This window comes from Aulostomus chinensis, chromosome 15 (genome assembly GCF_037954235.1).
Source record: "Aulostomus chinensis isolate RoL2024-O1b breed Wild chromosome 15, RoL_Achi_v1.0, whole genome shotgun sequence".
Classification (NCBI taxonomy): domain Eukaryota; kingdom Metazoa; phylum Chordata; class Actinopteri; order Syngnathiformes; family Aulostomidae; genus Aulostomus; species Aulostomus chinensis.
This window is the reverse complement of record NC_141334.1, coordinates 23,934,287-23,960,890: the sequence shown is the minus strand read 5'-3', so window position 1 is coordinate 23,960,890 and position 26,604 is coordinate 23,934,287. Positions and strand designations below refer to the sequence as shown.

At 40.3% G+C, this 26,604-nt stretch overlaps 1 protein-coding gene and 1 long non-coding RNA gene across 21 annotated transcripts in view; one reads left to right on the top strand and one right to left on the bottom strand.

Moving 5' to 3' along the window:
* picalma (phosphatidylinositol binding clathrin assembly protein a) overlaps nt 1-282 on the bottom strand; it is a 45,090-nt gene extending 44,808 nt beyond the window's left edge. For all 20 annotated transcript variants that reach the window (XM_086179347.1, XM_086179345.1, XM_086179350.1 and 17 more), the window contains exon 1: nt 180-282. The gene's annotated coding sequence lies outside the window, so the exon portion shown is untranslated. The remainder of the gene's footprint in view (nt 1-179) is intronic.
* On the top strand, nt 45-24,637 carry LOC147249230 (uncharacterized). Its single transcript, XR_015109285.1, has 3 exons — nt 45-166; nt 11,253-11,457; nt 24,576-24,637. It is a non-coding gene; the product is annotated as an uncharacterized LOC147249230 (long non-coding RNA).
* The last annotated feature ends 1,967 nt before the right edge of the window (nt 24,638-26,604 follow it).

Sequence of the window (26,604 nt, the reverse complement as noted above, 5' to 3'; positions counted from 1 at the left end):
AGAGAGAGAGAAAACGTTATCGTTAGAGAGGAAATAATGGGACGACAGCACGCGCTTTATCTCGCTCGTAAGCTAGCTAGCTGCCTATCAAGAGATAAAATCACGCACACGAAGAAAAGAAAACTCAATTGTCTAACAAACTGAAGCAGGAACATGTTTGATAACGGTGAGATACGAACCCAGTCTTTAAATGAATACCACACGTCTACAGTCTCTTCCCGTCTTCCAGTAGCCGTACAAGTCTTTCTCACATACCGCTGCCAGACAGAGTAAAAATAGAAGCTACTTCCGGATACAACCTTTCACAATATGAGCTGAATTTAAGAAAACGAGTCGCAAATTACAGATGAAAATGAAATAATGACAGCGCAAACATTCCATGCTGTGTATTTACATTTTCATAATGCAGGCAACATGATTTAACATTCGGGAATAGTAAACTTGAACAAGCCGCAACAAGGAAATACAGTGTTGTGAGCGTATGCTCGAACTGAGATGTTACTCGACTACATTTAAAGATAATGTGCTACCATCCAAGATAATTAGTTTTTCAAGAAACTATACATATTTCCCATTCACGAATTTGTTTTAGAACCTTTTATTTTGAAGTCAAAATGACATTACTTCCGAATTCATCGGCATTAAGTGTGGAAGTTTGACGCGGTTCTCGCATTCTTTGGTTCCCACGCCGAACACGGTCCAGTGTTGTTTTCTGTTTTTTTTTTCTTTCCTTTCTTTCTTCAACAGCGCCTCCCCCTGCTGGGTTTAAATCGCCTTTTAAATGGACTGAAGTTTTTTAAGGGGAAAATGGCGGGTCTATTTCCTGGACAGCCCTGATCTCTCATAACTTAACTTAGCAAAAATATTTTTGTAAATTAACGGTATCCTTTTGCGTTTGTGGCTGCTGCTTTTCATCTGAGACACACACACCTCTAACACAAGGGTTATCAGTGCCTGTGGCAGCCACTCTGGTTGGATGACAGCTGATTGTCGATTAACATTTTTGCCTCATAGATAAACACATAAATAGATAACAGCCGATATTTTAGCAGCAGATTGATTCATCTCGCCTCCTGATTCTGATGTTTCCTGGCGCTATGAGGGCAAAGTACAATGATTGAATCACTCTCAGCACGGACTTATCATCTGTGCCCTCTTCCCGTGACGTACGCGACCAGAGAAAACTCCCTCATTTAGCTCCGGAGCTGTTAACGCTTTGCTGGCTCCTCCATGTTCAATCAGTTCCACTATTTCCTCTCCGATGCAAGCTGCTCTCACCCACCACATCACTTTATTTCATGTTACTGTGAGGACATCTAGTGGTCAATATATGCAATTATAGCACTGAATGAAAAGTATCACCAGAAACTACCTCTGTGAGGTATAGCTACTGCAGGTCGTGATACTTTTACAGTGTTCACTGTCATATGAAGGTACTTTTCTAATTGACTGACATTGTTTACTTCTTAGAAATTGCCTGTCTCTGTCTCTGTGTCTTCCTACATATCTCAGAATTACTTCTGCAGAGGCCAAATTTTATTTGTCTCCTTATTTCAGTACGGACAGTCGAAGATAAGCATGGCCTTGCCTCCAACATCCCAGTCAGTCCTATATGTAACATATATGTTTAACATTTATGTCACCTATATGTTTGACACATTAGTGACATATAAAGTTTTGGCCGATTTCCTATATTATGTGTACATATATGTGAGTTGCATATATGCACATATAGGTTACATATAATGGAAATGGGCCAATTTTGTTTACAGTTTACTTACATGTCAAACCTATATGTGGACCTGTATGACCTACATATCGATTCTTTCCCATGTGAAATTCGCAATTTAAAACCAATATGCGTTTATGTACATGAATAATTAAATCCATAAATCAAAACTCAAGATGTCTTGAACTCTAACATAACTTTATTCACATACTAGCAGAACAAAAATAATAAAACGTCCTCCCAAAACAAAGGGAAAAAAGGATAATTCATGGCTTCTTGTGCAGGCGGCGTAACTCGGTGAGCTTGCTGTTCATAGCAGTGCTCAACTGCCATACCGAACTTACTTGCTATTGAATAGTTTTTGCTCTGTAAACAGGCCATGTTGCATCACGTTAAAAAAAAAAAAAATCCTAATATTTTTTCTTGTATTAAATGGACAATCTTCCATATATTTAGTTCTATGGTTCAGGTTTTAATTATAAAAATTATAGTTTTGTAAACAACACTTTTTCAATGAGTTGTAAAAAACAAAAAAAACAAAACAACCCTCCATAGCAACCCTACTGTGCCTACTGGGTATTAACAACATTGGGCCAATCAAATGAAGAGGTCGTCCCAGCCTCCTCCACCTACTAGTAGGTAGAGTAGGGCCCTACTAGCCCCTGTCTTTGGGATGAAGGTATCAGGATTATGGCTATTCAGTGGTATGACAGCAATCAGGAGACCTACATGCCCTGTATTATGAGTATATATGACATATATGTGCATATAAACACGCTATATAGGAGACCTACATGCCCTGTATTATGAGTATATATGACATATATGTGCATATAAACACGCTATATAGGAGACCTACATGCCCTGTATTATGAGTATATATGACATATATGTGCATATAAACACGCTATATAGGAGACCTACATGCCCTGTATGATGAGCATATATGACATATATGTGCATATAAACACGCTTTATAGGAGACCTACATGCCCTGTATTATGAGCATATATGACATATATGTGCATATAAACACGCTATATAGGAGACCTACATGCCCTGTATTATGAGTATATATGACATATATGTGCATATAAACACGCTATATAGGAGACCTACATGCCCTGTATTATGAGTATATATGACATATATGTGCATATAAACACGCTTTATAGGAGACCTACATGCCCTGTATTATGAGCATATATGACATATATGTGCATATAAACACGCTATATAGGAGACCTACATGCCCTGTATTATGAGTATATATGACATATATGTGCATATAAACACGCTTTATAGGAGACCTACATGCCCTGTATGATGAGCATATATGACATATATGTGCATATAAACACGCTTTATAGGAGACCTACATGCCCTGTATGATGAGCATATATGACATATATGTGCATATAAACACGCTTTATAGGAGACCTACATGCCCTGTATTATGAGCATATATGACATATATGTGCATATAAACACGCTATATAGGAGACCTACATGCCCTGTATGATGAGCATATATGACATATATGTGCAAATAAACACGCTATATAGGAGACCTACATGCCCTGTATTATGAGCATATATGACATATATGTGCATATAAACACGCTTTATAGGACACCTACATGCCCAGTATTATGAGCATATATGACATATATGTGCATATAAACACGCTATATAGGAGACCTACATGCCCTGTATTATGAGTATATATGACATATATGTGCATATAAACACGCTTTATAGGAGACCTACATGCCCTGTATGATGAGCATATATGACATATATGTGCATATAAACACGCTTTATAGGAGACCTACATGCCCTGTATGATGAGCATATATGACATATATGTGCATATAAACACGCTTTATAGGAGACCTACATGCCCTGTATTATGAGCATATATGACATATATGTGCATATAAACACGCTATATAGGAGACCTACATGCCCTGTATGATGAGCATATATGACATATATGTGCAAATAAACACGCTATATAGGAGACCTACATGCCCTGTATTATGAGCATATATGACATATATGTGCATATAAACACGCTTTATAGGACACCTACATGCCCAGTATTATGAGTATATATGACATATATGTGGATATAAACACGCTATAGAGGAGACCTACATGCCCTGTATCATGAGTATATATGACATATATGTGGATATAAACAAGATATATAGGAGACATATGTGGCCTGTATATGGACATATATGCAACGGAATTGAACATGTAGTCAACCTATATGCGACATATTTGTAGCCTATTTGGGACCTATATGTGGCATATATGCGCACACATGCAGCATATAGGTTGCATACATGCAGCATATAGGTTGCATACATGCAGCATATAGGTGGTTGCATACATGCAGCATATAGGTGGTTGCATACATGCAGCATATAGGTTGCATACATGCAGCATATAGGTTCTTTCCATGTGGGGTGTCCTCCTCCTCCTGTAGCCTTGAACTGAGGTTAGGGTTGAATGAGGGGAGCGGCTAGAAGTGGTAAAAAGGCAAATCTTATTATTTATTGGCAAAATATCCTGCTTTGACTCGCTGTGTATGTTGATTTTTAATGCTACATTTAGCAGCATAATGTTTTGACAACATTTCAACAATTAACCTTAACATTTCAACCTTAAATTTGTACCTCAACATGAGTGAGGACTATTGGGACTGTTTGCCAGTTCACCACTTCAGTTGGTCTTCGTAGAATCGGCTGATTCAGGCTGTTATATGATGGATAACAACAACCGCTTCAAAAGCATTCAGTAGGCTACACAATTCAGGATATCAGAGCGCTCAGAATGCAGCTTGAGCTGAAAAATAAGAGAAATTGTAGAATTCAAAAGATGGGAAGACAACTGCCCTGAAAATAATAGCCAGCAGTCTCGGGGTCATTAAGCTGTCCAGAAAAGATGATCAGCTCATTCTGCTCACTATGTACAACTCTCCTTCCTTCCCTCTCTCTTGTTAACTTAAACTCCACTTTCATTTTTATTCTGGGGATTATTAAGAGAGAAGAGTAGAATTAAGGACCAAAAGTTCCGCCGTCATCAAAAACAAAACATGCAAGGCTGAACCAAAGTCATCTGCTCTCTTCCTCTCCTTGGCTGCGTTCAGGACGAGGCTTGATGCAAGTATTTTAAATGTATCTCTCCATCTCTGAGGCGTTAAACCACACTGCTTTGCTGTTTTGTTTTTTTTCAATACTGCTTGTGCAGTGGCAGAGGAAATCAGATCAAAAACCAAGCTTCAAAACTCTTGTAAGGGAAAAAAAAATCTAAAAGATGGTAGATCATCACGGTCATCCACATCAGAGGCAGTTGTTCTTTCACATTTGTGTCGCACTGAAGGGGCACCAGAGTGTGGGGTATTCTTTTTCTGGTGAATGTTACGTCTGCTGGACTTCCCCAGCTCATACTCAAACTGATTCGATTAATCAGATTCCAGAAGATAATCAGCACTCATTTTCTCTTGGGGTGAATCCCATCCCAGACTTTCCCTGGCCCTGCTGGGGAAGAGAGAACAGTAAGGGAACTGTTTCCTGTGTGAGAAGGTGGGACCTGTTGCCTCCTGTAGGTCGTGACTAAGTTGGAGGTGAGCAGGTCACCACCACTTCCTGCTTCAGACCAGTAGGCTCACCTCACGCAAAATACAAGAACGCCCCGTTGCTCAGGTGCCGCCTCAGAGCATCACATGGTGCCTCCAGTGCAGACCCAGGTGGAGAAGCCTTGTCACCTCCACTGATTGAGTGGCATTTCAACACCCATACCACTCTGTCCTTGCTCACCTTGTCCTAAGATTGCTTTACATTGCTATTGTAATTTATTAAAAAAAAAAGTGAGCCAGAGGTGGCACGGTGTTGCAGTGGTCAGCACTGTCGCCTCACAGCAAGAGGGGTCCGGGTTCGAGTCCCGGCTCAGGCACCGGATCTTTCTGTGTGAAGTTTGCATGTTCTCCCTGTGCCTGTGTGGGTTCTCTCCGGTCCTCCAGCTTCCCCCCACTGTCCAAAGACATGCAACTGGAGAAGAGGCTGATTGACTGTAGGTGTGGCTGTGAGTGTGAATGGTCGTCTGTCTCTATGTGTTCACCCTGTGATAGACTGCCGATCTGTCCAGGGTGAACCCCGCCTCTCACCCGTAACCACTGGGATAGGCTCCAGCCCCCCCCCCCCCCCCCCCCCCCCCGCAACCCTCAACAGGAATAAGCGGACGACAATGGATGGAAAAAGTGAGCCAGCCAACACTCCTTCCTGGTTCGGACCAGTTGGGATCACTACTGTACACTGCAAAGATGCTCCATTGCTGTCATGCATTACATGAGTGTGGGGTTCTTTTTTTGTTGTTGTCACCTTGCAGCCTCAAAAGTTCCAGGGCAAAGGGCCTTATATAAAGGCTCACTACCAGGGGAAACACGAGGAATCTTGGGGGCCCATGACAGGACAACCTGCTGGGCTCCCATCGCCAAACAGGCCACACAGGCCTGCACTGACACCTGTAGAACTCAGGTGACTCACTGAAAGCTTTAAACAACTACCTTCATAGGCCTCAGGCTTCTTTGCCCATCACTTAATGTGAGATATTTGTTTACACTGGACTGTGAAAATATTACACTGCAACAATCTGCATACCACAGAAGTTGCTGTTTGATTCAACAACCGTAAACGGTTGAAGATAAATACTCTGTGTGTGTGTGTGTAAATAAATAAATGTATATATATATATATATATATATATATATATATATATATATATATATATATATATATATATATATATACTTTAGAGCAAGGGAACATTATTAATGGTTATTTAATCCTTCATTAACTACTGTTAGTTATGTTGTTTAACAATTAACTAATGTGCCAAGTCATCATTTAATCTAGTAGTCTTTATGTTAACTTTCTGGATGGACAGAAAAAGTGGGGGAGGTCAGTGAAGAGTTACTCAAGATATTCTTGTTCCTCACATTACCAAGGGCAACCAAGTACAATAGCAATTGATTAATTATGCATAAGTAATACTTATTCAGTAAGCCTAAGCATTACTTAACCATTACTACTGCTAATTATTACACCATTATTACTACTTTATTGTGAAGAATTACCCAAATTCCATCCATGGATGGAATCTCAAGAGTCATACACAGTGTTCCCCACGTCTCTGTCAGTGAATAATGATGAGCTAAAGTTTTCTAACTTCATTGCCCACTTGTATTATAATGATCATACAGTAATGAAATATGGGTCAGTGTCTTCTTGTCGCAGCCTCTGTGTGTGCGTCTGTGTGTGTGTGTGTGTGTGTGTGTGTGTGTGTGTGTGTGTGTGTGTTCTCACAATAACAAGCCATGTTGATTTAATTAGTTCTGGCACATAAGAAAGTCTGAGCTTTTGGGACGCTCCTGCCTCCAGTCTCTGTCCTCTTCATCTTATTTTGTCTCTGGGGCAGCCCTGTCCCCACTTAACGTCTTCAGAATGAACGTGGCACTTCCAAAACAGTCTGTGAACATGATGGCGTCTGAGAAATAACCTTCAGCTGCTTGTGGTCCCCTCTCTCTCATAGGCAAGAGATCCTCCAGGCAAACTTTTATTTACTTCTCCGACTTGCATGAGACAACAAGACAGGTACTTCGACCTTCATATCTTTTTATGGCGATGATTGACATAGACGTAATGAAGAGAGTTTTTTTGGTGCAGGAAAGAAGATGAAAGGCCTATCTTCTTGTGATTTCAAGCTTTATATTATCACCAGATGTAATACATCTGGAGCGTTGTGTATAAAACTCCATGCTATGATTCACTATAGGATATGAAGCTATGATTTACTGTTGTCATGTTAGAAATGCCTTTTCCTTCCAAGCGATGGCTATACTGCTCAGAGAGATAATACAGCGTCCTCTGAAGAATGTATTTGTCATGTATATAATGGCGATGTCAACAGGGAAGACAAGCTTATACAGGGATACTCTCTAAGGGACACTGAAAATGATGCAAAGACTTGGCCACTTGTATGCACGCCAAGTGATGACATTTTAGCCAACAAAAGCCAGGAGACATGCCCTTTCATTTCGTCAAAGACGCAAAATTATTTGTGTGCCACTCAAACAGCTAGATTGATTTCAGTCTAGATAAAGGATGCTTAGATCTGTTTCCACGGAGTGAGATGATCATTGGTTTATTTGCAGTTTGAACCAAATACCACAGTTTTGAAAAACAAGCTGATTCATTGTACTCAGCGACCTTATTAAGTTGTAAATATCCATCATAACTGATGTCACGGATACATTTGACCTACTAGCAGGAATACTTTTTTAAACTAATTTTGACAAACACAAGGAACTTGAACTTTGAACCGTTTCTCTCCTCACACACCTTCTGTGTCAAACACAGGATTCAGCAGCTGCAAAAGCTTGAATCTCAAAGGGTATGGATTCACCCACTCCATATAAACCCAAGTCATACAATTAAAACAATTAATCCAAATCCATTTTAAACTAGAACAATTCAAAATTGTGTCATTTCTACTTAAAATAACTCATACCTGGTCTAAATGACTCGTTTTGGTTTATTCAGTGCTGTACTTAAGCAATTTATTGTCAGGACACCAACTGAAAGGAGCATTTCCCACAAATTTTCACACATCTTTTTTCATCCAACCAAAGTAGGAATGAGACAGGAAGAAAGGGAATGACAGCAAAAAGAGTTATCCAGCACCAACAGTACATGAATATTTGAAATCATGACCCAATCTTACTAAATTCTTCTTCTTCTGTGGATACAGCCATGATCCTATGTTTGCTGCACTTCCCATAAATCTTTCCTTGAACTTCCATTCTGAATCATAGACGCAGGCAGAATGTCGGAAGAAAATTTGGTCTCCGGGGAGCTGGGATGTAATGGTACTGTCAGTTTTGCAGTATCGCAGTGACAAATTTGGCTCTCTTTCATCTGGGACATGTAATGGTTTCAAACTATGGGTATTCCGGACAAAAACTGAAGTTTTGCTCTTCCACAACAGTGCTGAGTGAAGTAGGAAATACAGTTACCATCATGCTTCGCTCTCTGCTTTTAGTCATATAAGGAAAATGACAGATGTTGCTTTTGTTTCATTTTGGTTTGCAAGATTAGACTCTGGTGCATAATGCACCTCAATACCAGTTGCCACCTGCCATAGAAGAAGAAGAAGAAGAAGACGACGATGGATGCTGTGAGTGCAGAGGCAGAACAGATGATCAACTGCTAAAGTTGCAGACGCTCCAGAGAGTTTTTATTCTGATGTGTGGAAGCCTTTTGGTTTCTCTGTTTCAAGAAATGAGAGAGTAGAAAAGTCGACAGACAGGCTACAACTTGCATGCAGACACTGGCAGATGGGGGGTAAAAGTAATAGTAGGAGTTGCTTGGCAAGTCATCACCCTGAAAAGATTGTGATGGTGCAAGAATGGACCATGACGGTTTTAGAAGGTTAGAAAACACACTGGAGCCAAAGAACTAAATCCTTCATGATCTTATGACTTTGTGTTTACACAGTGCAGCTGGTGCAAATACTTTTTTCATAAGAGGGACTGTGAGGCCTCTCTACTCCATACATTTTCCTTTATCCTCTAACTCCCATTAGAGCATTTGTAATGTTCAATGTTAAATCATTGTTTAGCCTATAACCTGCCTATGGCACTTAACTGAACATATTGTAATGTTTAGTGTCATATTGTTTGTTTTATTTTGATAAATGCATACAGAATTCACTTTTTGTTTTTTAGTATTGCAATAAATTTTGTATCATGGACCTGATACCAAGGTTCTATCGTACTGTGAGATTTTGATATCATTCCATCCCTGGTAGGAAATCAGTCTAAATGTGAATGGTCCTAAGTTCAAATGCCATCAATGCTGCACATACTAAATCCGTTAGCCATGGAACTCCTCCTGTTGGATTATGAGGAGAAGGGGGAATGGCTGACAAAGAGTCTCTGACGAGGGCCTCTTAGCCCTCCCTGTCTGTCCACTCTGAAGGGCGATGGTGAGGTTCTCCTGCCTCTTGCTATTGAGTAAGAGCTTAGAAGTGCTCATTGATGGTCCACCTGCTTAGAGCTGCATGCTACGCCATACCATTTGACTGGGGAAAATGGGGTTGTGGACACCACATGCTAAATTAGCAGCGAACCTCTTGATCAACTCTGCAGAGCTTTACAGGTCATTGTCCCAGGCTTCTTCTGGTACCCTCTAATGGCTGGAGGTGCTTACACACTTAGGCAGATTCCAGCCATCTTGAGAGACAGTCTCCTATGATAAGGTCAGTATGATGTTTGAACTCAGAGAACAAGAGATGCATTTTTCTGTAATGGCAGCCCCAGCAGTGTGGTAGTGAGTGAGGGATCTCTGTTTTGGCTGGGTGGGTTGATGTTGCAGAGTTGACATGACTATCAACTGTCAGATTATCAGGCCTTATGATGACACTGTCGTTGCACTGTATTGTTGAGCTTTTCTTCAGCCTCGAGTGTTGCTGATGGATCTTTGGGATAATGGTATCGTGTGCTGAGTGGGACAAGCATTTGGTTGCCACGTCCTAGTATTCAGCTCCCTCAGCACTACACATTAATGAGTGAATTGTTTTGCTGGTAAAACAACGTTTTTCATACCATCAGTTCAGCAAGTCGTTATGGAGCTAAGAACACACCGCAAGTCATTATCCATTTTTGCCAGCTCTGGGTTCTGTTCTAAGACTCCTTTTCCAGATCCTCTGGTTCTTACTCTGAAAAGGGTGGTGTTATGGTGTGTTGGCACGACAGTAATGAGGTTCTTCATCACCACACACACACACACACACACACACACACACACACACACACACACACACACACACACACACACACACACAGAGGGTTTAACATCAATACTTGGATGCAGATGTGCTGGCAGTGGAGAGATGTTGCCTCTAATCCTTTTGAGTGATTAATTCAACCAAATGCTTATGGTGTGTGAAGACCCTGTATGACTCACTGACTGTAAGCCACACCAATACTGGTAAAAGCATTCTCATGCCTACACACCTGCCAGAATTCCTTATCAGTCTGGACTTATCTTCAGTCAGCATCAGCAGAGGTACAAGGACAGAAAGCCAGAGGCTTAAGTTTTTCAAGATCATGTCCCTGCATCAGTAATCCTTCAAGGCCATAAGTCCTAGCAATAGCACCAATGACACTGGGCCTCTGGGGGTGAAAGTAGGCCAGAGATGATACTGAGGTCAGTGACTTTACCTCATTGAAGTCCTTTTCTTGCTGAGGACACAAAGGACTTGAGCAGATCATACAATGACAAGATCAGATCCCAGAAGTTTCTGTTGTTCTGCAGTGTCTTTAAGGGTGCTTACGTGTACGATGGCAGCTCCTCTTTCTGGGCTTGGCCCAACACCATCTTTGTTTGTTGCTTGCCCACCAAAAAAGTCCAGCCCTGACTGAGAAAGCTTGCATTTCCTTTTATCACACTTAGGCCACTTAGGTTTTTCTGCTGCTGTGTTTCTCCAACAATGGACATCTCTTCCTCTATCAACTACGAACCATGGGATCAAGACACAACAAAGCCAGTGACTGGCCTAGCGTCAGATCACAGTTCCCCACCCGAACGCATCCTCAAGGACAGCGGACTGACACTGGAGGAGAGTGGCCAGCCAAACTTTGTGCAAACATCTTGCAAGGTAGGCCTGAAACCTTTTTTGTGTCTCACGTCAGGACAAATTGATTGGGGAATCGGTTGGGAAGTGGGGACAATGTCTAGAATTTTCCTATGTACCTGCAAACCCAAAAGAGGTGAACATTTACAACGGATTCAAAAAACATTTATTGAAATGTTCTTTAGTCTCTACAAGACAATACAGATAGTGGCTTCAGAGATTTCAGGAAAAGTGAAGTTGCTTTACCTTATACTTTTCTTTTAATTCTTGATACAGAATTATAAATGCAAGATGTTTGCTTTAGGTGTTTTTACATGGTGTACTTAATGTAATTAAGTAAAAGATACGAGTTCTTTTTCATTACTGCATTTCACAGATTATGATGTTTCACCAAATACCAAACTGCTAATTGGCTGTGATTGCATCTGAGGAGGATAGCAATGTTTCATCAGTCTTTGTGACAACTCGAGGAGAGTTTTGCACACAGAGGAAGATCAGCTGACAACAACAGCTGAGGAAGAGGAGGTGCATGATGGCAACATGAGGGCTTCCTGTTTTGAAGCTAAAATAATTTGTGATTGAACCAAATTCCTCAATATTATAAGGTGATGTTCATGCAGTTTCAATTTGGATATAAATTAGTTTTCATCTCAATGTATTTGTATAGGTAATGCTTTCTAAGTATCACTAAAACAGACAGGAAAGTTATGAACAAGATTATAGTGTACAGTATAGTGTATAGTTGATAAGATAGTGATGTTCTTTGACATTCAAAAACTACACAATCCAAGCACCTGTAGTAGATGGTCTTATCGCAACAATGCATTATTATAATAATGCATTGTTAGAGCCACATATTCTCTCAATATTTTAGTCCAAGAAGCAGTATTAACACATTAATATAGCACTAGTCAGGTCAAAAGCACATTATTGACATTGGCTGATCCCAGGACATGAGGGACAACTGACAAATATTGATGACATTTGTGCTCTGTGTCCCCGGATTTCATTTCAACACATGAATCCATCGTGAAACTGCAGTGTAGAATGCACCACTGCAGACACACGATGGAGACGGGTAAATTCTTTCTAATCCAAGATGTTTTCTACAGAGAGCAAAATCAGTCATGTCTCTTAGTCAGGGACACCTCTATAGATTGTCCTTGCAACACTTTAGGGGGCCATGAGGACCTAACCCCTACAGGGGAGCCATGCTGATCTCTGAACAGCTTTTAATGAATGCAGCTGATAAATATTTAACTTCCCTCCGTGCTGCCTGCAGCCAGAGCTTCCTGCTCATGTGCCAGCTAAAGCCCACTGGTGAAGCACCTTTATCTTGGCTATTAGTCAATCTTCCTCATCCTCAGCCCTGTTCCCAGTGTGTCTCATCCAATCTGCTCTTTCCTTGCCTTCATGTTCCGAATAGAATAGGCTAGAGTAGAGGCTGCACGGTGGTGCAGTGGTCAGCACTGTCGCCTCACAGCAAGAAGGTTCAGGGTTCAAGTCCCGGCTCAGGCACAGGATCTTTCTGTGTGAGTCTCCATGTTCTCCCAGTGCCTGTGTGGGTTCTCTCTGGTACTCCAGCTTCCTCCCACAGTCCAAAGACATGCAATTGGGGACTAGGCTGATTGGATACTCTAAATTGACCGTAGGTATGAGTGTGAGTGTGAATGGTTGGTGTTGGCCCTGCAATGGACTGGCGACCTGTCCAGGGTGAAGCTGGATACGATCCTCGCCCAAGCGGAAGAAAATGGATGGATGGAGAATAGAATAGAATCAAATAATTACAGTACATCGACATGGAAATTTGCCTTCAATTCACATAAAACACAATAGTAGACAATAATTTGTAAGAACAGAAAAACACGGGACAAGGCTCCATTTTACATGAAAGTTTATATCTGTGTGTTAGAACTTATTATTTACTTTGTTAAGTTAAACAGGGTGGTATGGAGGAAAAGCTCAAACTGGCCGAAGTATGGGAGCTATCCTCCACCTCCACTCTCTAAAGAGTTGAGACAGATGCTTTTTTTAGCTTTGCTGGTCATAGATACGATCCTAGACAACTAACTCTTGTAGCTCTTCTACAGTTAAGGTGACCGTTCCCAGACTGGGGGGTTGTGTTCAGGGATGCTCAACTGGGCATCTAGACTGGTTCCATGGGATTAAAATGTTTTGACATTTTCAATATGTTGTTGTCCTAAACTGAAAATGAAATTCTCCCACCTGTAGTTGCGTAAGTGACTGTGCTGGTTCACTTCATAGTTTAGTTTGGTTCTTGGGCTTGTTACTTCTGGATGGTCAGCTCACTTGGTGGTGCACTGACCTGCTCTGTCTCACTGAAACCTGGCTGCATGTTGATGAGTATGTTAGTCTAAATGAATGCACTCCTCCCAGTCACATTAATACTCATATTCCTCCAGGCTTTGGCCAAGGAGGTGGAGTTGCTGCCATTTTTGACAGACGTTTAGTAATAAATCCCAAACCCAAAATAAGTTTCAATTCATTTGAAAGCCTGATTCTTAGTTTGTCTCCTCCAGCCTGGAAAACAATACAGCCACTCTTATTTATGATTGTGTACCGCCCTCCTGGTCCTCACTCTGAATTCTCAAGCGTTTATATCCAGTTTAGTCCTCAAATCAGATAAAGCCATTGTTGTAGGTGACTTCAGTATTCATGTGGATGTTGATAACGACGGTCTGGGTGCTGCATTTCTCTCTCTTCTAGACTCAATTGGTTTCCATCAGTCTGTTCATGAACCGACTCACCGTCACAACCACACCCTCGACCTCGTCCTAACATATGGAATTGAAGCTGAACATCTAGTTGTATTTCCACAGAACGCGCTTTTATCAGACCATCAATTAATCACTTTTGAATTTGCACTAATCGACTACACTCCACTCAGGAAAACAGTAGTTTCCAGATGTTTATCTGATCAGGCTGTAGCTAGATTTAAGGAAGGGATTCCATTGGTGCTAAATTCAGTGTCATGTCCCATTGTTACAGAGGACACTGTTGTCAACCTTGGTCCCTCCCAAATTCATCATTTTATTGAGCAGCAGGCACCTTGGGAACGACTTTGGACTCGACTGCCCCACGAAAAAAGAGAACTATGAATCAAAGGAAACAAGCACTTTGGTGCAATTCTGAAACTCGACAGCTAAAACAAAAAACTCAAAAACTGGAGAGAATATGGTGTTGGTCCAAATTGAAGGGGTCACATATAGTCTGGCAAGATAGCCTTAAAACATAAAGGGAAGCCCTTCTTAGAACTAGTGCAGCCTACTAGTCAGCACTAATAGAGGAACACAAGAACAACCCCAGGTTACTCTTCAGTACTGTAGCCAGACTGACAGAGAGCCACAGCTCTATTGAACCAAGTGTGGTATATAGCGTTTGAAAAGACAGTAAAGTATTTGGCCCCCTTTAAATTTTGAACTGTGTTAGAGCTAAGGTCTGATAAAATTACTGTAATACTGCTTAAATTCTTTAATCACAGGGTATTTTGAGTGAATGTGCTTTGTATGTGTGTTATTCCTGCTTGAATCGGTTTGGTCAGCAGAGGGTGCTCTAAGCTTCACACTAGACTGGGTATCGGTAGCTGGCGCTAGTAGAGAAGAAGTCAGTACGAGATGAGCGAGGTCAAGTGTGCACTTGAGAAGAGAACCTGTGACCGTAAACTGTATTCTTATATTCCATACAAGAATAAAATATGATGCACAAAGAGTGAAAGTGCCTTCATTCGGAAAAGTGTAACACAAGCATTCCTGTTTCCCTGAGTGGCAATTTTTTTTTAATGACAAAATTCTACTTATTAGAGAGAAAGTTCATCCCCTCCTGTCGTCAGCTGACACCATATCATTTATAACCTCAGAAACCTTGGAGGCAGCTGTAGGACCAGACATACACTTTCTTAGTTTTTCTCCAATTGACCTTCATGGACTTGGAACAATAATTTCCTCCTCTAAACCCTCCACCTGTCTTCTAGACTCCATCCCAATTAAGCTGCTAAAGACTCTCTACCCCAAGTTAGCACTTCTCTCTTGGATATGATCAATGTGTCGCTGTTATCTGGTTACGTCCCACAGTCCTTTAAAGTAGCAGGAATTAAAACCCTTCTCAACCCCCCCCCCCCCCAAAAAAAACCCTAGATCCAGAAGTTTGGGCCAACTACAGACCAATAGCAAATCTTCCTTTTCTCTCCAAAATTCTGGAGAAAGCAGTTGCTGAACAGCTCTGTGACTTCTCCATAGCAACAGCTTATTGGAGGATTTCCAGTCAGGGTTCAGGGTTCATCATAGCACAGAAACAGCACAGTGCAGCTTTTGATACCACTGACCACCATATCCATCTACAGAGACTGGAAATTGTCATTGGCTTTAAAGGAACTGCACTGTAAGAAAAGAACAAATGAGAATATTAAAAAATTTAAAACAACCTTATGCAGTAAGAACTTCTAGTTCTCTCAATGATTTGCCATTTGATTGTTCTAAGTTTAATTTCATTGTTGTCACTGAAAGTCTGACCAAAAAATAAAACAAGTTATTACTTCAAAAACCTTTTTTTTTTTTAGTTACTGTAACTTTTGTGAGTGTTGCTAGAATTGACTGAAGGTCAGTTCACAAATTACCATATGTAGGGAGTCATCAGGTAAACATTTATTTGTAAACTTGGCTTACACTTACAGTTTCAACATTTTTTTTAAAACCCTGTCACTGTGAAATGCCACAATACAAAGAAGTAGCCAGGGAGGCTGTAAAAAAAGAACAAATATATGTGTGCAGTGGGGATATGTGTGCTGGCATTCTGGTGTATTTTCATCGATGTTGATTAATGTCGCACTCACAAGAAAAGATGAGGGAGATCTATAAATTCCTCCCAAGTGCAGAATGACCTATGACCCTCTGCTCATTACTTAAGCATTGAGGGACAGGTATGATTCAAGTTCTAGTATTAACATCATGGTTTCTGCTCATTACTTAAGCATTGAGGGACAGGTATGATTCAAGTTCTAGTATTAACATCATGGTTTCTGCTCGTTACTAAAACATTGAGGGACAGGTATGATTCAAGGACGAGTATTAACATCATGGTTTCTGCCCGTTACTTGAGCATTGAGGGACAGGTATGATTCAAGTTCTAGTATTAACATCATGGTTTCTGCTCGTTACTAAAGCATTGAGGGACAGGTATGATTCAAGTTCTAGTATTAACATCATGGTTTCTGCTCGTTACTTAAGCATTGAGGGACAGGTATGATTCAAGTTCTAGTATTAACATCATGGTTTCTGCCCATTACTTAAGCATTGAGGGACAGGTATGATTCAAGTTCTAGTATTAACATCATGGTTTCTGCTCGTTACTTAAGCATTGAGGGACAGGTATGATTCAAGTTCTAGTATTAACATCATGGTGTCTGCTCGTTACTTAAGCATTGAGGGACAGGTATGATTCAAGTTCTAGTATTAACATCATGGTTTCTGCTCATTACATAAGCATTGAGGGACAGGTATGATTCAAGTTCTAGTATTAACATCATGGTTTCTGCTCATTACTTAAGCATTGAGGGACAGGTATGATTCAAGTTCTAGTATTAACATCATGGTTTCTGCTCATTACTGAAGCATTGAGGGACAGGTATGATTCAAGGACGAGTATTAACATCATGGTTTCTGCCCGTTACTTAAGCATTGAGGGACAGGTATGATTCAAGTTCTAGTATTAACATCATGGTATCTGCCCGTTACTGAAGCGTTGAGGGACAAGTATGATTCAAGTTCTAGTATTAACATCATGGTTTCTGCTCATTACTTAAGCATTGAGGGACAGGTATGATTCAAGTTCTAGTATTAACATCATGGTTTCTGCTCGTTACTTAAGCATTGAGGGACAGGTATAATTCAAGGACGAGTATTAACATCATGGTTTCTGCCTGTTATTTAAGCATTGAGGGACAGGTATGATTCAAGTTCTAGTATTAACATCATGGTTTCTGCCCGTTACTTAAGCATTGAGGGACAGGTATGATTCAAGTTCTAGTATTAACATCATGGTTTCTGCTCGTTACTTAAGCATTGAGGGACAGGTATGATTCAAGTTCTAGTATTAACATCATGGTTTCTGCTCGTTACTTAAGCATTGAGGGACAGGTATGATTCAAGTTGTAGTATTAACATCATGGTTTCTGCCCGTTACTTAAGCATTGAGGGACAGGTATGATTCAAGGACGAGTATTAACATCATGGTTTCTGCTCGTTATTTAAGCATTGAGGGACAGGTATGATTCAAGGACGAGTATTAACATCATGGTTTCTGCTCGTTACTTAAGCATTGAGGGACAGGTATGATTCAAGTTCTAGTATTAACATCATGGTTTCTGCTCGTTACTTAAGCATTGAGGGACAGGTATGATTCAAGTTCTAGTATTAACATCATGGTTTCTGCTCGTTACTTAAGCATTGAGGGACAGGTATGATTCAAGTTCTAGTATTAACATCATGGTTTCTGCTCATTACTTAAGCATTGAGGGACAGGTATGATTCAAGTTCTAGTATTAACATCATGGTTTCTGCTAATTACTTAAGCATTGAGGGACAGGTATGATTCAAGTTCTAGTATTAACATCATGGTTTCTGCTCGTTACTAAAACATTGAGGGACAGGTATGATTCAAGGACGAGTATTAACATCATGGTTTCTGCCCGTTACTTGAGCATTGAGGGACAGGTATGATTCAAGTTCTAGTATTAACATCATGGTTTCTGCTCGTTACTAAAGCATTGAGGGACAGGTATGATTCAAGTTCTAGTATTAACATCATGGTTTCTGCTCGTTACTTAAGCATTGAGGGACAGGTATGATTCAAGTTCTAGTATTAACATCATGGTTTCTGCTCGTTACTTAAGCATTGAGGGACAGGTATGATTCAAGTTCTAGTATTAACATCATGGTTTCTGCTCGTTACTTAAGCATTGAGGGACAGGTATGATTCAAGTTCTAGTATTAACATCATGGTTTCTGCCCATTACTTAAGCATTGAGGGACAGGTATGATTCAAGTTCTAGTATTAACATCATGGTTTCTGCTCGTTACTTAAGCATTGAGGGACAGGTATGATTCAAGTTCTAGTATTAACATCATGGTTTCTGCCCATTACTTAAGCATTGAGGGACAGGTATGATTCAAGTTCTAGTATTAACATCATGGTTTCTGCTCGTTACTTAAGCATTGAGGGACAGGTATGATTCAAGTTCTAGTATTAACATCATGGTTTCTGCTCGTTACTTAAGCATTGAGGGACAGGTATGATTCAAGTTCTAGTATTAACATCATGGTTTCTGCTCATTACATAAGCATTGAGGGACAGGTATGATTCAAGTTCTAGTATTAACATCATGGTTTCTGCTCATTACTTAAGCATTGAGGGACAGGTATGATTCAAGTTCTAGTATTAACATCATGGTTTCTGCTCATTACTGAAGCATTGAGGGACAGGTATGATTCAAGGACGAGTATTAACATCATGGTTTCTGCCCGTTACTTAAGCATTGAGGGACAGGTATGATTCAAGTTCTAGTATTAACATCATGGTATCTGCCCGTTACTGAAGCGTTGAGGGACAAGTATGATTCAAGTTCTAGTATTAACATCATGGTTTCTGCTCATTACTTAAGCATTGAGGGACAGGTATGATTCAAGTTCTAGTATTAACATCATGGTTTCTGCTCGTTACTTAAGCATTGAGGGACAGGTATAATTCAAGGACGAGTATTAACATCATGGTTTCTGCCTGTTATTTAAGCATTGAGGGACAGGTATGATTCAAGTTCTAGTATTAACATCATGGTTTCTGCCCGTTACTTAAGCATTGAGGGACAGGTATGATTCAAGTTCTAGTATTAACATCATGGTTTCTGCTCGTTACTTAAGCATTGAGGGACAGGTATGATTCAAGTTCTAGTATTAACATCATGGTTTCTGCTCGTTACTTAAGCATTGAGGGACAGGTATGATTCAAGTTGTAGTATTAACATCATGGTTTCTGCCCGTTACTTAAGCATTGAGGGACAGGTATGATTCAAGGACGAGTATTAACATCATGGTTTCTGCTCGTTATTTAAGCATTGAGGGACAGGTATGATTCAAGGACGAGTATTAACATCATGGTTTCTGCTCGTTACTTAAGCATTGAGGGACAGGTATGATTCAAGTTCTAGTATTAACATCATGGTTTCTGCTCGTTACTTAAGCATTGAGGGACAGGTATGATTCAAGTTCTAGTATTAACATCATGGTTTCTGCTCGTTACTTAAGCATTGAGGGACAGGTATGATTCAAGTTCTAGTATTAACATCATGGTTTCTGCTCATTACTTAAGCATTGAGGGACAGGTATGATTCAAGTTCTAGTATTAACATCATGGTTTCTGCTCATGACTTAAGCATTGAGGGACAGGTATGATTCAAGTTCTAGTATTAACATCATGGTTTCTGCTCGTTACTAAAACATTGAGGGACAGGTATGATTCAAGGACGAGTATTAACATCATGGTTTCTGCCCGTTACTTGAGCATTGAGGGACAGGTATGATTCAAGTTCTAGTATTAACATCATGGTTTCTGCTCGTTACTAAAGCATTGAGGGACAGGTATGATTCAAGTTCTAGTATTAACATCATGGTTTCTGCTCGTTACTTAAGCATTGAGGGACAGGTATGATTCAAGTTCTAGTATTAACATCATGGTTTCTGCCCATTACTTAAGCATTGAGGGACAGGTATGATTCAAGTTCTAGTATTAACATCATGGTTTCTGCTCGTTACTTAAGCATTGAGGGACAGGTATGATTCAAGTTCTAGTATTAACATCATGGTTTCTGCTCGTTACTTAAGCATTGAGGGACAGGTATGATTCAAGTTCTAGTATTAACATCATGGTTTCTGCTCATTACATAAGCATTGAGGGACAGGTATGATTCAAGTTCTAGTATTAACATCATGGTTTCTGCTCATTACTTAAGCATTGAGGGACAGGTATGATTCAAGTTCTAGTATTAACATCATGGTTTCTGCTCGTTACTTAAGCATTGAGGGACAGGTATGATTCAAGTTCTAGTATTAACATCATGGTTTCTGCTCGTTACTTAAGCATTGAGGGACAGGTATGATTCAAGTTCTAGTATTAACATCATGGTTTCTGCTCATTACATAAGCATTGAGGGACAGGTATGATTCAAGTTCTAGTATTAACATCATGGTTTCTGCTCATTACTTAAGCATTGAGGGACAGGTATGATTCAAGTTCTAGTATTAACATCATGGTTTCTGCTCATTACTGAAGCATTGAGGGACAGGTATGATTCAAGGACGAGTATTAACATCATGGTTTCTGCCCGTTACTTAAGCATTGAGGGACAGGTATGATTCAAGTTCTAGTATTAACATCATGGTATCTGCCCGTTACTGAAGCGTTGAGGGACAAGTATGATTCAAGTTCTAGTATTAACATCATGGTTTCTGCTCATTACTTAAGCATTGAGGGACAGGTATGATTCAAGTTCTAGTATTAACATCATGGTTTCTGCTCGTTACTTAAGCATTGAGGGACAGGTATAATTCAAGGACGAGTATTAACATCATGGTTTCTGCCTGTTATTTAAGCATTGAGGGACAGGTATGATTCAAGTTCTAGTATTAACATCATGGTTTCTGCCCGTTACTTAAGCATTGAGGGACAGGTATGATTCAAGTTCTAGTATTAACATCATGGTTTCTGCTCGTTACTTAAGCATTGAGGGACAGGTATGATTCAAGTTCTAGTATTAACATCATGGTTTCTGCTCGTTACTTAAGCATTGAGGGACAGGTATGATTCAAGTTGTAGTATTAACATCATGGTTTCTGCCCGTTACTTAAGCATTGAGGGACAGGTATGATTCAAGGACGAGTATTAACATCATGGTTTCTGCTCGTTATTTAAGCATTGAGGGACAGGTATGATTCAAGGACGAGTATTAACATCATGGTTTCTGCTCGTTACTTAAGCATTGAGGGACAGGTATGATTCAAGTTCTAGTATTAACATCATGGTTTCTGCTCGTTACTTAAGCATTGAGGGACAGGTATGATTCAAGTTCTAGTATTAACATCATGGTTTCTGCTCGTTACTTAAGCATTGAGGGACAGGTATGATTCAAGTTCTAGTATTAACATCATGGTTTCTGCTCATTACTTAAGCATTGAGGGACAGGTATGATTCAAGTTCTAGTATTAACATCATGGTTTCCACTCATGACTTAAGCATTGAGGGACAGGTATGATTCAAGTTCTAGTATTAACATCATGGTTTCTGCCCGTTACTTAAGCATTGAGGGACAGGTATGATTCAAGGACGAGTATTAACATCATGGTTTCTGCCCGTTATTTAAGCATTGAGGGACAGGTATGATTCACGGACGAGTATTAACATCATGGTTTCCAGACTGCAAAAGAAAAAGTGACACTCAAAGTGCAAATTCAAATTCTTCATGCAACATCCATACATGCAACTATGGTATCCAGAATGACAACAGCAAGTCCCTTAAAGGAGTAAAGGAGTCAAATATTTTTGAACACCCTTGAAACAATCACAATGTAAGAGTCATCAACTACACAAGATAATACAAATCACTACAATTTGAGGCAGGCCAGTTGTACAGGCAAATTCCTCACAACTTCAGTTGAATAAAACAGGAAGAGACCATACACAATGTAGATTTTTTTTCATACCTCATATTGAGGTGCAAGAACTAGAATAATCATGAAAAAAAAGTGTGGTTTTGCCTCCATGAAAGTTGGCTGTGGCATAAATGTATCCTAAACTGGTGGCCACGTGATCGCCCCATCAAGAAAATGTGTTTTCAAAACACAACTATAAAATCGGTTTCAAATCACATACTTCAAAAGGGCATCCTATAAACTTTGACACTTAACTGCCACGCAGATTTACCAGCCACCAGAGTCGCTTTCTTAAGCCAGTAGCTTGCTCTTGAGGCTGTTCACTTTTAGGGACAGCTTGGAACCGTCAAGTTTGAGGAAAGATCGAAGCGAAGTAAAATCTGGTCAACTGGACGTAAGTTTATCTTGAAGATGTTTCACCTCTCATCCGAGAGGCTTCTTCAGTTCTAGTGAAGAGTGTGGAAACTCCAGCTTATAAACCTATGTGGGAGTGGTCAGTGCTATTGTGGTGGAAACGACCCTCCCGAGACTCACCTGGCCTCACCAAACGACAGTCGTTGTGCGGTGTCAGGGAGTTTCAGGGGTGGTCGTTAGGGAGTTTCACCGAAAAGGTAAAGGAAAGGAAAAGGTTTGAGGAAAGGTTTTTGAAAGGCTTCAGATGTGTAACGGAGCTCTTTGGGGTACGCAAGATTAACTGCATAAATCAAACCCATGAGCATGGTACAGGCTCTTGAAAAATTACCCAGCGCTGTCAAGACCATTATTCCGTCTGTCACTATGCCGACGTCCTCTGTACCTTCTGATGGATTCCCCTGGATGCTGTAGATTTTCATTGGTTGCACAGCAAGGTCCTGTGCCACACTTTCATCTGTACCCTAAGATAAAAAGAACATTTTTATATTAGACTGTACAGGTAAAGAAGATGGTCCTTAAGAAAGAGAGAGACAGGGCTTTCAACTTAAATCATACTCTTTTAAGACATGCTCAGCAGATTCTCCAAGGTAGATTGACAGACATCGGATGATAATGTCTCTGGTAATGGTAATATTAGGATGGCTCTGAGCCTGAAACAAAAGAAATAAATATTACTCACGGTCCTGGTTAGGTTTTTATGCTAGGAAGCTTAGACTTGTGCTACTTCAAGATAAAACAGTGTCAAGGATCATTTGTGCTTTTTGAAAGACCAGTTTTATGAAACACTTCCTGTCTTAAATTAGGTTTTTCCATGGACCAGCTGTGACTCCATAAAGCCACTCGTAATAGAAAAGAAAAAAGCTTCCATAAAGCCATAACACTGTAAATGTTATGTTGCTCATCGAAGTTATGCAGCGCTGGTAAGGTGATTTTTGTCATTTTTGGAAACTAGCTGATTCTTTGTTTATATGTTTTAGATGAGATATGCTGCTGCTTGTACCATCAAATTTACAGTTGAGAAAGTAAAGAGACATCATTTGATTATTTATCTCATAGAGAGACTGCAAAATTGGCTGTTTCCTAAAATGTTGACGTTAAAGCAGCTAAATGAGCTAAATAAGGGTGAGTGGCAGCTGGTGGTTAAAAAGGTCAAACGTTTTTTCGAAAAAACACTGGTCAGCGCAGAGTATATCAAATAAAGAGCACATTGTTTTTTAAGCACTGATAAATAAAAAAAACCACTTAGCATGAGCAAAATCAATGGTCACATTTTTCGAGAATGTGATAAACAATGTGTAATTCAGTGGCAAAATGCATCTAAACTGCTGTAATTAAAAAGAAATGCACTTATTAATACATATTTTAATAGATAGTCAAATGTTGTTTTTTTTGGTCCTGCAGATTTAATGGTAAATTAAAATAAAAAACAATAATATGGCAAAACTAAGGATACCTTCTGCCGGACAACCGCAACCTTGATCCCATGGTCCCACCCTTTGTGTGGAACAGTTTCAGAAGCCTGGTAGTGTATTCGTCTAGCTTCAACATGAACTTCGATTCCAGGTGTACCGTGGTGATATGTTGAAACTCATCCTGGATCTAAAAGACAAATTATAAAAATGGCAAAGCCACATTTGATCTTGAAAATACCTGAGCACATGATTAATGGGATGACACTAACTTAGCACATCTTGTATCAAATAGTTGACCCCCCAAAACTGTAAAGGAATGTTTCAAACTATCATAAACTTGTAACTCACATTAGATGCCTCAAATAGAGCTGGCCATCTGGCTGTGATGTCCTCTATGTTCAGTGATTGGTTTACAGGTTCCTTCAGACAAGGATATTTGTTGACAAGTGCCTCAGCTACATCACAAATTTGTGCACTTGATGGTTAAGTGGTATCCATATATACAGTTTCAGCCAGCTTCTCCAATATGTCTGCCTTGACCTTGGAGGCAGTCAAAAGTTTTCCATCATTTTTGTGCTCTTCTGTCGCTCTTTCAAGGCAGATTTCAGTCTCATAAGAAAACTGTGGAATGGGGAAATGGTTTTGCCATGGATGACATCGTTCAGAGGTGCTTCTCCATTTCGGCAGGATAATGGTGTCCTGTGAAGATGACGTTCCAGCAGAGGATTCCACATTGGATGCTGACGACTCTGCATTTGATGCAGATGACTCTGCACAAAATACTGAGTCAAAGTCTGCTAACTCTTGTCCAAAAGATGATGTCAGAAGCTGGATCAGTTTGCTCCAGAGTAGGAACAATTGGGCCAGAGTGAATAACCTTTATTGTGTTTTTGTGTTTAATGTGGTCAGTTCTGTGCAAAGTAAAATACTCTTCAAATTCTGTGTCCAAGTATTGAAAAGTGAAATCCTCTGAAATTCCAAAGTTCGTTGTCACAGTACTTTGCAGCTCATCCACGGTCTGTGGGATTCCTGATGGGAGCACCAACTTAATGATTACTCACAGCTTTTCCTCCATCTCTGCCAGCCTGGTGGTGACAACATTAACTGAAAGAAGATGTTTAGAACACACATAGTGAATAATACAATGAAGAGCTGAGTGTGCCACTAGGAAAAAACAAAACAAAACAAACTCTAAAAATGTTAATGTCAACAGTAACTTTGTCATCCCATCCCATTAAATCAATGGAAGTTTTGTGTCTTTTCATTACATATATTATTGTATGTCTAATGAAAAATAATGCAGCTACCATGTGTGTTGGATCACTTTGTATTATGAACTAAAAGCTGAAAAAAATATTCTTCTAAAAGAAAAAAAAATCCATTACATTTTGACATTAAATAACCATTCGTCTAAATATTTTTTTAATTATTTAACTTTTAAATTCATGGATTGATGTATTTATTTTTTAATCTAAGTATTTATTTATTATTTATTCATGTAGGCATTAACACCAAGAAATTAAATAATTATTAGGAGGACACGGGAATTACTGAATCCTTAAACTTGATTAATTTTAACTATAATGAAATAGCCCACAAAAATTACAATTCCATTTACATGGACAAGAATACATATAACATGATGCAAGTACAGATATAAAGTCAAGCATATAATGTCATTTACCTAAATCTAACAACAGATGTGACCTTTGAGGGTAACCAAGCGTTTTGCTCCGACACTTTATGCAGCAAAGGCACTGCCCCCGTGTCAACCAAGACAGCACCACCACATCCAGAGCCTTGAGAGGTTGGATGACCCCCCCCCCCCCCCAGTACTTCCCCAAGTTCTTCAAAGTATTCCTTCCACTGTCCAATTATCTCCCCAGTTGACATCAGCAGCCTCCTGTCCCCACTGTTAACTGTGTGGGCAAGTAGTTGCCTCCCCCTTTTAGGCAACTGACAGTTTGCCAGAACCTGTTCAGAGCCGACCGATAGTCATTCTCCATTGCCTGACTGAACTCCTCCCAGGCCAAGTTTTTGCCTTGGCTGGCTGCACACGGCTTGGCCTGCTGGTACCAGTCAGCTGCCTCTGGAGACCAACAGACCAGCCATGCCCTGTAAGCCTCCTTCTTCAGCTTGACAGTTCCCCTCACCTCTGGTGTCCACCAGCGCATTTGAGGATGACCGCTGCGACCGGCCCCAGCAGCCTTATGGCAACAGCTTACAACAGCTGCCTCGATGATGTCAGAGTGGAACATGGTCCATTCAGAATCAATGTCCCCCACTGCCCTTGGGATGCGGTCAAAACTGTGCCAGGGGTGGGAGTTGAAGATCATCCTGACAGATTCTTCTGCCAGGCATTCCCAGCAAACCCTCACTACTCGTTTGGGCCTACCAGGTCTGCGTGGCATCTTCCCCTGCCACCTGTCAGGGCACCATCCAGCACGCTTCCCAGGGACTACAAAATGGGTGGGTATTCCGAACTACTGTTCGGCGCATAAGTGCAGAAAACAGTCAGGACCAGTTCCCTGACCCAAAGGCACAGGGAAGCAACCCTTTCGTCCTACGGGGTAAACCCCAATGTACAGTGAGAGAGTCTGGAGGCTATCAAAAAGCCCACCCCAGCCCTC